A 14043-nucleotide genomic window follows, 5' to 3' on the forward strand; every position below is an offset into this window, starting at 1 on the left:
AGGAAATGCATATCTGTGTCAGCCATATGCTAAGTGCAACAAAGGGCCATAGAAACAAACTAGGTTGAAATAACAGATGTAAATAATAGGATGTAGACTGTATCCTGTTGAGGAAATGCATCCCTAAACTGGCATCATTATCTGAACTGAGGTCAGAGAGCGAGAGGCGACAATGTGCTCCTGGCCCAGGATGAGCTGCTAATATTTACTTTCAGCACAAATGGGCTTCCTGCACATTTCCGTTTTAATGATGCAAACATAAATATACAATGAACGCAAAAAGACTACTGCTTTATCTGTTTTAATTAATCTTATTAATACTGTTCTATAAAAATAAAAGTGGTTTACCTTGTCCAGCACAAAGAAATTTTTCAGTGCATTTAGCTAACTGAACAAAGCCACAGAGGCATGTCAGGCCAAAATTAACACCCACCATATGCAAGAATAAAAAATCATTTCGGCAATTAAAATAAACAGGCTGGCTGCCTTTCGAATTAATGCAAAATAATGCCTTGACTAAATCAAATGAAAGAGATTCAAATAAATAAATGAGAGAGAGAGAAAAAAAATGTATCTTATCATAAGTTTATCTGGGAGGCCAAACCTTTTTTTCAGAACTTATAGTGACAAAACATTATTATTAATAATAAAATAAGCATATAATGCACAATACAGTTTCAATGCTGGTAATAACATATTCATGGTCAGTAAATTTTCTCAATTTACCACCACTGTATGCTAGTTAATTTTGGACCCTGGATGTATGTGTTCCATCAAATCATCTCCGTCTATAAATTATATGACATCAACTGAACCCACATGTCAAGTCAATATAAAATAAAAGAAGAACGACACCAGATTCACAGATGGAATAACTTGCACACTGTAAGCTTTACAATTCCAGACAACCTTGCATTTGATACATACAACTGCAACCTGATATGTACAAAGTTTGAGCAAAATACATAATTAGGCCTCTGTTGTAAGTGGATCAAACTTTGGACTTTGGATAAAGGCATCTGCTAAATATATAAATTTAAATGTAAATGTTAATCATATCCGACTAATAAATGCCTACAACAAGACGAAGGAAGCTTCTCTGTTTCACTACATTAAAAGTTAAGAAAGCCATTTTGGTTAGTAGATGATCCAAAACACTTCATCAGCCAGTCAGCAGAATCTCTGGCTTGTATTTCAAAACAGGATATGAGTTAATCGTTTCCCTATTTACCATCATAAATATCATCTTTCTTGGGATACATACTTATTTGTAGTCCTAAAATGATCTTCTAGTTTACTTTACCGAAGAACTGTTTGCATGTTTGACTGATATTACATCTGACCATTTGTGATTCCAATTGTTACTGCAGCAATATGGTGCCTGGTAGGGCTGTCTGGAGAAAAGCAGTTGGAGTACATTTATCAAAACCTTGTTTCCAACATGGTTATGTAACTTCACACACTCTGCCCAGCATCGCTACAAAAGCTCCCTCAGGCCTCCGTAACGTGCAACTACACTACACGCAGACATAAAATACTAAAAGGAAACGAATACTAAGCTTCAACCTCATATACAGTGGAGAAAGATGGTCACCGCTGCCAATACATTTCCTTTTCCCTATTCTAATTGAAATATGCAAGCTTAATAATCAATAAAATGGCCTCAGAAAGGTTAATTCACAGTTTTTTTTAGGAATGGACTCCCTATATTGGCCAGAGATGTTCCAGCGGTCCTGGAATGAGAGAATGTATATACGGCTTTCCTGTGGTTTCTCTTCATCTGCAAGTCATAATTAGACCCCGAAAGAGTCTCGGCTCCTTGCCCTCTCTTTCCACTGCCAAGTAAACGGCAGGGCAAAACATTCCCTCTCTTAATTTCGCCATGTCCATCTTGTTCTTACCGGTGTAGTTAATATTTACTGAGCATAGAAGCAGAAGTCACACTCAGAATTTCCAAATGGAAACAAGTGTGGTAAATTTTCACAGACATGCTGTCTTCGAGCAGTGAAGTCATTCTAACCTAGATCAACCTTGCTTTCAGATTCAAATTTACAAAAAAAAATATCACATGATCCATGTGGTTCAGTAATCAAGAACCAGGTCTGGTTGGGTTAAGAAGCATTTGTTGCCATTTCATCAACATAACAGGAAATAAACAAGGGGGAAAAAGAAGGAAACATCTTTTCCATGATTGCTTACATGGGGAGACCCAGTATAATATGCTTGAAAACCGTTTCAGAGTTTGACATCTGGGAATAGCACATGAACTCAAAGCAGCATGTTTAATTTCTGTAAAAAGTACAAAGTGAGGTTCGGAAGTCTTTCTGTTTTCCCTAAAAAATCTTAACAGCGACCATGTGGATGGGCTCCCAGACGACTCAATTGCCAAAGACATTGATAACCATTGTTCACCGGTGCTGTTTGACAGCTTTGTTTGCCCTCACTCATCCAAATTAGGATAATAGAAGGCAATTATTGCAGATCAGTGACCGTTAAATGTCTGTCTCTTAGTCCAACGACAATTACCACCAATTACCACGAGTTGATATTTGCTAAGTATACAAGGTCATGGCACAGTCTGTCACAAGCGAAACTGAGACCTTATCTGTCCACAAACAGGCTCTTTTCAGGTAACACGGCCCGTAGAGGACCTCGCAATTTTGTAAAACACTGTAATAACACACAATCTGCAGTATTAGGGTGTTTTAAAGATACAAAGGCCAATTCAGGCACAAAAAGACAATTATTCATATCAATGAAATGACAGGAAAAGGAAGCTAGCTTACTTCCTAAGTTCAGGAAAGACTTCAGTGAACTCCACCCTTCCTTTCCTGTGTGTCATGGGTTGTTAGTCCAGCTGCCAGTAGCAGCCAAGATCCCTCAAGCGTTCATTCACAGAGGAAAGATGCATCCTACTGTCCTGGAAATGGGTGGATTGCTTTGTCCATATTTTCTAGCAATACCTACAGTTCATACCACTGCCATTTCTGATGAATAGGACTAGAAGTTTCAATACAGAAAAAAGAAAAATTACTTGTTAATAAGCGAAAAGCACTTGTTAAACTTTTTTGTACGCTAGATGAGAATCAGGTGTTTTCAGTCACAAAGATGCTGGAGTGATGACACACAGTTTACACAGAAGCCAAAGCAGCCAAATAGTACGCCAAATAAAAACGAAAACTAGTGGTATTGATATGCAAAAATAGACTTTAGAGTACATATGATACGAACATGTTTGGTGTGCATATAATACGCAGTTTTTGCATACATATGATACGCATCTACCCCACAACCCTGATCCTACCCATCACAGCATATACACGCCAAAGTCCATTTTTGCGTATCAATACCACGAGTTTTCATTTTTATTTGACGTACTACTACTACGCACATTCATGAGATCAGGTAGCAACTTGAACCTGTTGCAAAATCTGCCTAGGGAAATTTTACACTCTCACACGAAAATCTAGATTGCATGGATTCCTACTGAAATTACTGGATTTAGCAATGGTGAATGTGGCTGCACCTTAAGTGTGGTAGTTCCACTTTGCAACAATTAATTATTTTTTTTTTGGGTGGAGCTGTACAGTTAACGCTTTGCAGATTTAGGGCCAGATTTACTATCAGCTTGTGTCAACTCAAACCCTAATTTGGCATTAAAAAAAACTATTGTCAGGATTTACTAAAGACACACAGTGTGAAATTGGCGCTGAAAAGGTGTGGACAGTTAATTTTGCGACTCACCTAATTGAATATGCATTTGTAGGTGTTTCCCTTTTTATCTGTAAATTTATGGGAGGAGAGTATTAAAATGAACCACGAAACACGATTTACTAAGATTTGCACTCGTCAATTGATTGGTATTTGTACATTATTCAACGTCCCAAAAAAGTATGTCTTAAAGCAGGTGTTAATTTGCGCTGCTCTTGGTAGATTGCACTGGTCTTTATGAAAATGAGATGTTGCGTTGCGTTCTTTAATGTGCACCTTGCAAGTAAATCACCCACACAATTTTACACTCCCATCTGCGCTTTTATGGAATTGCACTCTAATGCTTAAATGCCCTTTAGTAAATCTGGCTCTAAATTCCATGTGAAATTAAGATCTGAGAGTAAAACATGGTACATACCTCAACATACATCTCTTCAGCATTAAGATATTTGATCAGAGACAAAATACCTGGATTTCTCAGATCTACTCAGAAGAACATTGAGAAGTTGTCATCAGTAAGAAGTAGCAGCCTACAGCATGTGATCTGTCTAGAGTTGGTAATATTCTCATTTTTCTGCTATTAAAACAGCTCAATCCATCATTAATAATTCTAGTAACTGTTTAAATTATCATGTACCTTATTTTCAGACCAGTGATATTGGGGCATTAAAGCAAAAACAGCTTTAATATTACTGCAGTTTTCATGTGCAAGAGCTAGTTGCCAATGTAAGCACCTCAAATTAAGTTAAATTGCATACATTTACATTCCTGAAGTAACTGTATGATGTAGCAGTAGGCCTATCACAGGAGAAGAGTCCTGTATTTCTGAATATCAACAAGATTCAACTGGCAACACAAGGCTGCAGACCTTACTATAGTGAACTGTTATTCAAAAGTTCAATACTACATGTTAATAATGACTAATTAAAAGTTTTGACACATTATTGCCACTTAAATTGTCTGTCTTTTTTTTTTTCTCCCAGCCAACACAAACAGCAGCAGCAGAACTGGGGTGTATTCCAGAAAGCAGGTTATGTGACATACCCGGGTATGTTTGAGGATAAGTGAGCGGATAACCTCAGCTTTCTGTTCCAAAATCAGCGGTTACTTTCAGGGTATGCAAGTAACCATAGCAACTTGCTCTCTGAAGATAACCTGCTCCAGAGCAGCTTATGTTCCAGGGTTAGTTCACTTCAGCGCTATCAGAGCATGACAGATAATTTGACAGAAGCATTATGGCGCGCTTATTCTTAGCGTCTGTTTCCATAGTGACTCGTCGATTCGTCGCTCTGTTGAGAATGTCTCGAGTCTTAACCAGGAACATACTCTGAGTTGAATGAACTTACTCCCGGACGTGTTTTTGGAACCACATACCTCGAGTAAGCAAGGTTTGGGGTTAATCAACCGAAAGTTCAGGGTTTATCTGACGGTAAGTTAACCATGCTTTCTGGAATAAACCCCTGGTTGCAGCAGCTTTAAGTGAAAGATTCAGTGCAACATTCATATTCACTTGTTTCATTATTGAAAGAGTCAGCGTTTTGAACAAATCAGTTGATTAAATGATTCAGTGACTCACTCATATTCACTTGTTTTGTTCTTGAATGAATCAGTGTTTTTAAACAAATCGGTTGAATGAGTGGGTCACTGATTCGCTCATAAACAAAGTCATTTGTCGCCATCTAGTCACTGAAAATCCCCACTGACAGTCTGTCTGGAACACATTTCTGTATCATATTTTTACATTCACACATTCTGTACCTATGCATTGTTCTTTCTGTAACATTTGTAAGTATACAAGCCAAAGGTTTCGTAATTAAACACCTGCCTTTGGCATACTATTATGGTCATAATGGATTGCTTAATGTCTTACACTTTAAGGTAAATGAGGTTCTTTATTGCCAAACCTTTAGGCTAAAACCTATACAAGTGAATGAAAGCTTTCCAGACAATTCAGGAAATGAATTCATACTGTATGAAAGGTGATCTGGGGATAATGCCAGAATAAGCTCTCAGGGGCATCCAATCCCAGACTGTACTTCTAATGGGAAAACTGTGCAGGTTGGTCTGTTTCAAAAATTAAATGGGCTTCCTTTACCCTGTCTCAGTGATAGAGGGGATAGAATATCAGTAAAATACTATACAACGGTTTCTCTCATGAATGAATAAACTAACATCTTTCTCCCTAATGTGTACAAGAGACTCATCTGAAGCTAAAACAAACTCCCTTGATCGAAAAATAGGTTAACATAAATAACAGGTGTGTAAAGCCCCGTTAATTTTTTTTTATTTTCAAATCTATTTATACCATACACACATATACAAAGCTAGAAAACTGTATGTAAATAGGCCAAAAATAATAATGTCTTAAAAGATGCTCGGTAACACTTTATTTTGATGGTCCCTTTTGAACATTCTGCTGACACTAAGTAATGTTGCAACTACATGTCAACAAACTCTCATTAAAGTATTAGTAGACTGTCTGCTTCATATCTGCTAACTCTTTATTGTGATGGTCTCCAAACAGACACTCTACTGACTGTAATTAACTTTGCAAGTACGTCAACTTATTCTAACCCTAACCCTACCAGTCTACTGACACACTACTAACACTCTAGTGAGAGTTAGTAGAAATGTAGGTGCAATGTTACTTATAGTCAACAGAATGTGTTGAAGGGACCATCAAAATAAAGTGTAACCAGATGTTCATATGAAAATACTTTGTAGATACTGTCAATATGTCTGTATTACACATTTCAACATATTTCCAAATACAGAAAATATTTGAAGCAGGTGTAGCACATCTTGTTTTTGTAGGGTACGTCTGGTCAGTTTTCTCAAAGCAAGAACCTCTTGATTTCCTCAACATTCTCATCTCCTCTCAGACTTCATGTTAGCAGCAGCAAATGAAGATTTTGCTCATGCACCCTGAATGAACTTCTGCACAACCTTGTTTTTGTACTGTTTGTTCTTTGCTTGTTGGATGCATGGCTCATTTAACCTTTTTGTTGAACAGTTTTGTTTCCGCTACAGATCCTGTTTAAACACTCTTTACTTTTCACTGGGGATGCCTCTGGGCTGCTTTGAGTTTGTTGTTGGGAAAATGGCAATCAGTTTTGTGGATATTATTGAGTCCACACAGAATGTTATGTTATTGGTGATGGTGGGAACCTGCTCATCCAGGTTGGAGCTTGTCTTCATGAACAGCTCCCAGGTGGTACAGTCAAATCAATGTTTGCCAGCTGCTTACATCACCACCTTTACCCTAAAACACTAACATTTATACATCAACAGGGAATATTACACCTGTGAGATGAACCCTGGATGGTTCTTTCTAGGTGATGGATCTATGTCTTGCTCTCTTTCTTGGTGTAAAAAAAAAAAAATTGGCATGCATTGCTTAGCTAAATGAGGCTAAATGTGTTCTGTTCATGGTCAAACTAAAGGCCTAAAGAGCTTAACAGAGAGAAAATACATACACATACTGACTGCAACTTGAGTATGTTGACAGATGAACATGACCAGAGGGAATTAAAAATGTATTTTAAATCCAATGATCTTACAGATCTTTTTTGAAAGATACAATTTCACTTACTACCTTTCCAGTAGAGAGAATGCTATTTCAATATGTCAGATTTGACTGATTAGTGATTAATAACTAAAACAAAAATAAATAAACAATAAAACAAATGATAGACTTGACAAAAAGACATGGCTTGGAAGAAATTGTCCCAAACAGGTTTCTGGACATTGAAAAGAAGTTAAGAAAGAACAAAATGTGCAAGACAAGGTTCAAATGTGCTTCTGTTAGAATTAGGGCAGAACACTTTGGTTTAATCACCCCAAAAGGTAGGTAACAATTGCCAAATAGATAGTTGATCACCTGAAAACGATTCAGAGAGAACGTGAAGCTGGGGAGCACATAAATTTACTCTTGCTTTGAGTTATGGAGCCTCTGGTGACTAATAACTAAAAATGTTAGGCTGAGCAAATCACAAAGAGCATATGATTCATGCGGTATGTGATGGGAGCCCTAAAAAGGATATAAAGTGTTTATTTATGTTATAAATCATGACAAGTGTTTATTTTTTCTGAAGTATAAAGAAGAAAGAGATGAAAGTTTGTCACATACAGTATAAATTACAGATTGAGCTCGTTCTAATTAGCGCCTTGTTTGACAGATATTTAAGTCTCCTTCTGTCGTTCAACTTATGCTTTTTTCATAGCTTTACATGCACCCAAAACAAAATGAAACAAAAAATGAAAAACAAAACAAAACTCTTTGTTTAACTCTTCATTCAGAGTTGCTGTTAGGTTCAATTTACTTGGATACGAATCACAGATGAGACTTAGGAGTTAGGTCGCAGTAAACCTGTGTTAAAATCTCAAATGGATTTTAGGGCCGGAGGGTTTCTTATTTATTTGTCTGTAGCATTAGAAAATCATTGTTCATTTGTATGAAAAATATTACACACAAAGGAGTGCATCAAAGATCTGGATCCAAATATCTGGTAGCATTACAATATAGCTGAAAAAACATCATTTGAACATTTTGTCTGAAAGCTATCAGGCAGTAAGTATTAATGTGATTAGGGAGCAAGTATAACTGTACACGTGTTTGTAAAACACAGAACCAGCACTCTTTGCTGTTGACACATGCCCTGCTGAACTGCAGTTTGTATAGCTGTTTCTGTCTAAGGTGTGGGAAGACTAATGAAGCCCAAGAAAACATTTCCAGAATCACGGTATTAGGTATAAAGTGTTATAAAAACAATACAAACTGTCAACACTTCATTATCACCAGGGTCAAAATAAGAAGTTTCAGACTTGCAAATTCAGGGTTCAACCACCAGTGTGAAAGGGCCTGAAGTATTCACCATGCCAGGCCTAACATGTGTCAAGTTCAACCCACAAGATGGAAGTTTTGGGTTTTCCAACTTCCTCCTCTTTGCACATAACACCAATGGCTATTTGTACACTTCATCTTTGAATGGAAGGACTCATTTGGCCAAATTTTACTCTGCATTCAGGTGCAGTTTTTGGCCAATAATCATATTTTAAAAGCTTTGTATTGCTTTGCTGAATTAGAATAAAAATTCTACCTGGTTCTTTAAATGACAGCTTAAACAACAAACAGAAGCATCTGCCAACTGGCTGCATTGACTTATCAAACAAACATGCTGTAATAATGATAAGCGTTAAAGACAAGATTGTGGGGTACAGTGATAAAGAGATAAAGTGATCTTTTTTGTGGTCAGAGAAGGTAAGAGCAGCCTAATGGCTGTATTGAAGTAATGATGGTACTTTACAATAAGGTTCATTAGTTAACATGAACTAAGAATGAACAATAATTCCACAGCATTTATTAATCTTAGTTAATGTTAATTTCAGCATTTACTAATGCGTTAACATTAGTTAATGAACTGTGAACTAACATGAACTAATAATGAACGACTGTATTTTGATTAACTAACGTTAACAAAGATGAATAAATAGTGTAATAAATGTATTGATCATTGTTTGTTCATGTTAGTTAATACATTAACTAATGTTAACAAATGACACCTTATTGTAAAGTGTTACCGTAATGATGGACCCCACTTTATATTAGGTGGCCTTAACTACTTTACTTTAAATTTCACATTTAAATTAATATTTGATAAAATGCACTTATTGTGTACATACATGTTTTTACATTGTACTTACATTTCAAAAATACCTGCATGTTATTACATCTGTAATTACACTGTTGACCCATCCCTTACATCAGGGCTATTCAATTGGCGGCCCGTGAGCCACATGCACGGAAGCAACCTCCAAATGGCCCAGCCCGTGGTCCCGCCAAAAACGCACATCCCTACATAAATTCATACAGTAGTACAGACCACGTAGCCTAGCAACACGCAAACAATGCAGAGCGTGCTGGTAGCCTAGATTACTATCAATATGTCTTTCTCAACACTGAAACGTAAAATTGCCAATGAAAACCGTCAGTTTAACCCTGCCTGGACTGACAAATACTTGTTTATTTTACCGCCACATCCAAACGCCAAACCGATGTGTTTAATTTGTAATGAGTGCGTTGCAGTACTTAAAGATTACAATATGCGGAGGCACCACGTTGAGAAACACCAGACTTTCCACACCAATTTTCCAGAGGGATCTCAAGAGAGGGCAGCAAAAGTGCAGAGTTTGATTGCATCTTACAACCAGAGCAGTACTACCATGGTGCAGTCATTCACAGCCCAAGAGAGAGCTACCGCAGCATCCCTTCGTGTTTCCTGGATATTGGCAAAAAAGAAAAGGCCATTCACAGACTCTGAAACCGTGAAGGACTGTATGCTGGCCGTCGTGGATGAGGTGATAAATGACGATAAAATTAAAACGAGCGTGGCATCTGCTATAAAAAAAACGTACCCCTGTCAGATACTTCCAACATTCGTAGGGTTGAAATTCTTGCTGCAGATGTGTATGAAACGCTGTTAGGAGACCTGATGAAAGCTGATACTATGTCTATAGCAGTAGATGAGTCCACAGACAAAACTGATACTGCTCAGTTGTGCATATATGTCCGTTTTTTTGACAGCAAATGCTTCAGAGAGGAGCTGCTCTGCCTACTGCCGTTAGAAGGACACACAACGGGCGATATAGTCTTTGGGAAAATTTCCGCTTTTTTTAAAGACAATGGTCTGGATATGACGCGTGTGTGCATGCTTGTGACGGATGGGGCTCCATCCATGACAGGGAAAGTGAATGGTTTGGCAGCACGTTGATCCGCTGTTGCATCTCAGTTGATCTCCTTACACTGCATTGTGCATCAGGCGGTGTTGTGCGCAAAACTAAGCGGAGCGCTCAAAACGACAATGGACAACGTGATGGCTACAATTAATTTTATTCGCTCTACATCAAGCCTCCAACACTGCTTGTTCCGCATGCTGCTGTCAGAAATGTCTGCTGAGAACCACGACCTGCTTTTGCATAATGACGTGAGGTGGCTGTCCAAAGGCAAAGCACTGGAGCGTTTCTGTGGTCTCAGAGAGGAGATCATAACTTTCCTCCGCAGCAGCAAGCATAAAAAGGCAGAAACGCACTTGAGTCGCATACTGGACGACAACTTCATGGCCGATGCCAGCTTTCTGAGCGACATATTCAAACACCTGAATGATCTCAATTTGGCACTACAAGGCAGAGACAAAACTGTCATCGACCTTGTGGAACAGATGCGCACATTCCCAGTTAAACTGGACCTTTTCGCAACTGATTTGAGCACAGGCCGAATGCTGCATTTTCCGACACTCCGCAAATTCATCTCATCCCCCGCACAAATCACGGATGTGATGACAGATTTCATTGCGAGGCTGAAAATGAACTTTGCTGGTCGATTGGATGGACTTGTTCTGCCCTCAGAGGTGGCCCTTTTTGTCAGAGACCCGTTCACTGTTGCATTAGAAGGGGACTTATCTGCCAGAGCAAAGCAAGTGGTTCCTTCCATTGATGAGGGGAAATTCACACTCGAACTTGTTGACATGCAGTCATCTGTAACCATGGCACAGGAGCTTTGCACTAACGGGCCTACAATGTTTTGGACTGATGTCAACGTACATCAGTTCTCTAACATTAAGAAAGTAGCGATCGTCATGCTCAGTATGTTTGGATCAACATACACATGTGAGTCAAGTTTTTCACACATGAACTCCATAAAGAGCAACTATCGTTGCTCCCTGACTGACTGTACTCTCCACCAATGCCTTCGGATTGCATTGACAACTTACGAGCCTAAAGTCACTGCTCTCGTTCAAAACAAAAAATGCCACTTCTCCCACTAAATCAGCTGGGTAACTGTAGCCTACATCAATATAATGTTGGATGTGTAACAAAGGCATGCCTAATTATAAATGTGGTGATTTAAAATATGTTCCCTCAGTATGTGCAGTAGTCCACCTTGTATTCATGTGTTAGTTATAGCCGTGAATACTGTGCACTTTTTTATTTTATGCACTTTGAGATGTTCCTGGGTCAAATGGGAGCAAGATGTTTATTTTGTTTCAAAAGGAAACTTAATGTTATTGCTTATCTACTACTGTGCACCAGGCCCGGCTCCAGGTACGAGTTGAAGGGTGGGCCAAGTGATATTCCAGGTGGGCAGGGGTTATGATTTTTTTGGGGGGATATAGGCTACTATTTTTATGCCCCCATTTTTTTTTTAAAGTGAAAGGATGAATGCCTTATAAACAGTGACATTTAAGACTTGCATTTAATTCACCCCAAAATGGGCCATTTGCACATTTTCACGTAAGTTCTGCTACTTCATGGAGTAAGGATAATTATGAAATTAATATTAGCCACAACAGAGGTGCAAATTTTGCAATACATAATTCAAATTTTAAAAATTAAATAGACCGCAGCAATTAACATTTTGTCAGAACCTCTAGTAAATTACAAGCTATTTGTTTAGTTGTCTACTGAGAATCATAGGAGAATATGATCTCTATTTGAAAAAAAAAACAAAAGAGATACATTTTTCCAGAATTGTACATATTCCTATGTTTGACTGACTGTTTCTCCCATGGCAGTGACGGGCAAATGTAATCCCTCCCTCCCTCCCCCATACCATTTACAATTTTTATATATAGTGAAAAATCCATTATAAAACACTCGTGCTTTTAAGCCAACTACAAGCTGAAACGACTCTCCGCAATCTCTGATCTCGGTTTTCTGTATTAGAGCTGTTTTAAACTTGCTGTTTGAACGCTGCTCGCTTTACTGGATCCTTGGACTGAAAAGTTTACAGGAGTTTACCGGTTTAAAAATATCTGATCGCAAAAACCTGGTCCTTTTGATTTTTCTTTTCATATTATAATGTACTGATTCAAATTAGAAATCAATAATTAATTATTATTTTGCCATCTTGTCTGGGGACAAAGCAGGCGCGGGCGCAATCATCAATCATATTTAAAGGGAAGCCGGCGCGTCCTGACCGCATCACTGTCTTTACTGGGTGTTTTTAGGGAATATTTGCATTTATTCACAGACGATTTGATTAGCGAATCATGTGGTGGACTGTCATTATTTTGGCTAATGCGAGACACCACTGAATGCGCATCAGAGGGTATTTAGAAGTAGGTATAGGCTACGCAAAGCCGACTGATAAGCCTTATACCTGAATATACCCTGCACTACACCACTGAGACTGACGAAACCATACATCAACAGATTCTTAGCTTATTGACAAATATCTGATCTTGTAAGATGTTCTCCCTTTACACAGAGCACTGTCCCACTAAACATTAGACGTCTGACGGACGTGCAGATTATGTCTATATTGCGTCCGTCGGTCCAAGACCAATTCTGCACGTCTACACGACGTGCAAACTAGGTCCGCTATTTGGATGTCTAACCAAGACCCCATTTGGACGTCAATATGCAGTTCTACATTTGAACGTCGGACTAGGTAACTTTTTTTGGACAGAAAATTGACATTATTAATGAATGTAATATTTATTTTATTTAAGACAAATATCAACATTGTTCTTATCAGCATGGTTAATGAATATCAATATAGGTTACCTGTGATGAAACATTATTTGTTATTTAAATATTTATTTATTGAGTACATGATGTCTAAAATGAGTTTAAGTTTGATGTAGAAAAGACGTCCACAAAGACCACATTTGGCCTACAATTAGCCCTTATACAGAGGTCCTGTGGACGCCAATACTGGACGCTCATTAGACGTTGGAAAAAGACGCCATCTGGCGTCACAGTCTGCACCTTCAGGGGACCAAAATTGGACGTTCAAAAACGAAGTACAAAAGACGTTGTTTGGACGTGTCTTTGCTCAGTGGGGTACGCGTGATCGCCAAATCGAAAGTGAAAGTGAAAGGCGCGAGCGCTCATTCAAAAGCATTTCAATTTCGCGCATGTTGATAGCGGCTCCCTGATGCGCGAAAATACAGTATTAGCACGTATTTGGGTGTGGGCGGTAAGAAAACGAAAAAGAAAAAATATATGAACCTCCATTGAATATCACAACAATTTTGTGATTGGCTGTTATGTGTGGGGCCAGGGCGGGCCAAGCTTCTGATTGGGTGGGCCAGGCCCACCCTGGCCCCCCCGTGGAGCCGGGCCTGCTGTGCACTATTTTGTTTTATGCACTTTGTGATCAGATAGGTCAGATATGTAGCCTAGGTAGGCCTAGGCAAGAGGTCAGTTTTTTTTTCTTTTGTAGTAGGGGCTACCTCAGATTATGTTCAGTTAACTCTTTTATTGTATTTTTAAGCACCTTTTGATGTGCAAACTGACCAAAGTTAAAAGAGAAACAATGAATAAACCTTA

Source organism: Onychostoma macrolepis, chromosome 19, assembly GCF_012432095.1.
Source record: "Onychostoma macrolepis isolate SWU-2019 chromosome 19, ASM1243209v1, whole genome shotgun sequence".
Lineage (NCBI taxonomy): Eukaryota > Metazoa > Chordata > Actinopteri > Cypriniformes > Cyprinidae > Onychostoma > Onychostoma macrolepis.